We start from the raw sequence: 3,019 nt of genomic DNA on the forward strand, positions 1-3,019 counted from the left end.
AGAGAGAGAGAGAAGTGTCACATCTTTGCAAGATAAAGAGTGTCTTCACTGCTTTTGACACATGTTTCCTGTCACATTTGCCTTAACCGCAGAAAAGTCTGACAGGAACTAACAGCGATGCAATGGCATGTGCTCTGAAACTGTTCACTTAGCCGGAATTGAAACTGCCTGTGAAACACTTTCTGGCAGAGAGAGTGTCAGAGGGTAAGAGTTTCACTGTCTTCAAACTTTGAAGTTTGGTATGAACTCTAAGCGAATAAAGTCTGAAATAGTGCAGAGCTGAATGAGTTTTTGTCCTCAATAGGATTTCACATTTTACACATTTTACAGATTTTTCTTTGTTGATACTCTTAAATTAAAAAGTCAGAAGTCAAACAGGATGATTTGCTTCTCTTTTAAGAGTAAATAGACATAAAAACAACTTTTCTCAGTGTAGGTTGAATTTGCGCCAAAATCAAGGCCACTGCAACCCTGCAGAGCATGTACCCAAAATATCCCTGTGAGTAAGAGCTGATATCACCTGCAGGCCTGTTTCTGCAGGGACCTCATGCACTGACTCAGCAGACACCACACTGCATGCAGCTGTGTCTTTATTCTCGGTTTGTGTCATGCATAACGGATAGATAAAACATTTAGACATCACAACTTTACATCTGCCTCTGACCTCTTTACGTATGCAACTTTGAGCGGGAACAGGTATTCTAGTTTTGATCTGCATTAGGATAAAAAATATATAGATGAGCTCTGAATACACTGCATGCTAATAAAAGTATTTTAGCTGCATAAAAATGATTTTCCAACAACAAAGATATTCTGGAGCTGGAGGGTTCAAAGGCATGGTTGAGAAGGGTGAGACAAGTGCTCCCTCTAGAGGAGTATGCATGTCAGTGCTCCAGTGGCCTGAATAAGCACTAAAAAAGTGACAAAACGTACAAAACAAAAGTTACCATATCTATGCAGATGACACATAGATGTATATTATAATGTCCCCAGGAGGTTACCATGTCCCCCTACAAGCACTGGGTAAATGCACAGAAGAAATCAATGAGTGGATGTGCCAACATTTTCTTCAGCTAAATAAAGGAAAAAAACTAAGGTAGTTGTGTTTGGAGCCAAGGAGGAGTGGATAAAGTCAGCGCATAGCTTCAGTCCATAAAATTAATATATCTTGAAATTAGAGGACTTGTCCATGCATTTATCTTCAGTCGCGTTGATAACTGTCACCGTGTCTTTACAGGTCTGCCTGAAAATAATCAATCAACATTGCTCTGCAATGCACTGGAAATTTTACTCTTATTGTTTTCTCCCACAACTTTTCACATGTTTTAGCTTCTTTTTAGCTGTTTTTCCTCTCTTTGATTTTTCAGGCTTTGTTTGAATGATTCTCAACTGTCCTGTTTTAATGTGTTTTCTGATCTTCGCCATTATGTTTTTGATGTCTTGTGTGAATAGAATAGAATAGAATAGAATAGAATAGAATAGAATTACTTTATTGATCCCAAACTGGGAAATTGTGGTGTTACAGCAGCAGGTTGTCCAAACACACAATATCAGCAAAAAACACAATATTAGCAAATCTAAACACAATATAATATTAAATACAAAGTAAATAAGCACTAAAAATATCAAAACTAAGAATGTGAATATATACAACCAGGATTTAACTTAGCATTACTGGTCTTAAATATGAAAATATTACAACATACTTTGCTGTAGATAAATGTAAATGTGCAAAAACAGAGTTGTAAATGGACAGTATTGACATAGGGCGCTGTCCAGAGCTGTGCAATCAGTGATACATAACTTAAAGTGCAGGGGTGTTGACATGTTATTAGCAGAAACTATTCAATATAAGGGCGAGTAGACAGACAAATGAAGTGAACTTAGGATAGGATAGGATAGGATAGGATAATACTTTATTGATCCCCAGAGGGGAAATTCGGGCGTTACAGCAGCACAGACACGAAAGCTCAAAATACACATTAAACAGAATAGATAAGATAAAGAAAAAGAAAAAGAAAAAGAAAAAGAAAAATACAAGTACAGTACAAAATGAATGATGAAGTTAACTGGGGGGAATTGAGAATTGAGACAGTATTTGCAGAAAATTACAAGATGAAGTGACAAGTGATGATTAAAGTGACTTGGTATGATAAAATAGCAGCAAGTAATGTAAACAGCAGAGAAGAGAGGCAGTGTTGTACCACAGTAATGCAGAGTGCAGTTATATAATATAATGTAGTATAATATAATATAATATAGTGCAATATGAACAATATAGTGTAAGATAATTAAATGTTATATAATATAGACTAGTATAATAATATAATAAAAATATATAGAATGTACAGTATATATGTATTGATGCTAAATAATAATAATAATACAGTATAATAATACAATGTTAGTAATGATAATAATGAAGCAGGTCATGTTGGTAGTGTTTTATGTGGGTGAAGTTTTGTGTCAAGGACATACTGTTATTGTTGTCATAGGCTGCTGTTGTAACTTGAGTGCAGGGATAATTTGTAAATTTAACATGTGCAGAACAGATTACAGCAAGGTAAGGTAAGCACTTTGAATTGCCTAATTAATGAAAGATGCTGGTCTATATGAATAAATAAATGTGCTTTGCCCATCCTTGCTTCGCTGCCTTAAAAAAAACAAAAAACAAGAGGGTGCAGGGTTTATTTTATTTTTAATTTTAATTTTTAATTTTAATTTTTAATTTTTAATTTTAATTTTAATTTTAATTGAATTTTTTATTTTTTTTAATCTATTTTTTTTCTACATTCTTAATTTTTCTTTGAATATTTAAATTGCACTGTGTTCACTTTTTGTTCGCAATCTTTGCTCTTTGCTGCTGTAACACTGTAAATTTTAATAAATAAAGGATTATCTTTATTTTATCTTAGCTTAGAAGTCAGCCAGCAGGGGGCGCTATTTCGATTCCCAGCGGACGCTGTGGTGGTGACGTATGACGCACTCAGGCGAGCGGATCCAGCCTACACACAGCCCT

The sequence above is a fragment of the Labrus bergylta genome, chromosome 17 (assembly GCF_963930695.1).
Source record: "Labrus bergylta chromosome 17, fLabBer1.1, whole genome shotgun sequence".
In the NCBI taxonomy this organism is placed as follows: Eukaryota; Metazoa; Chordata; class Actinopteri; order Labriformes; family Labridae; genus Labrus; species Labrus bergylta.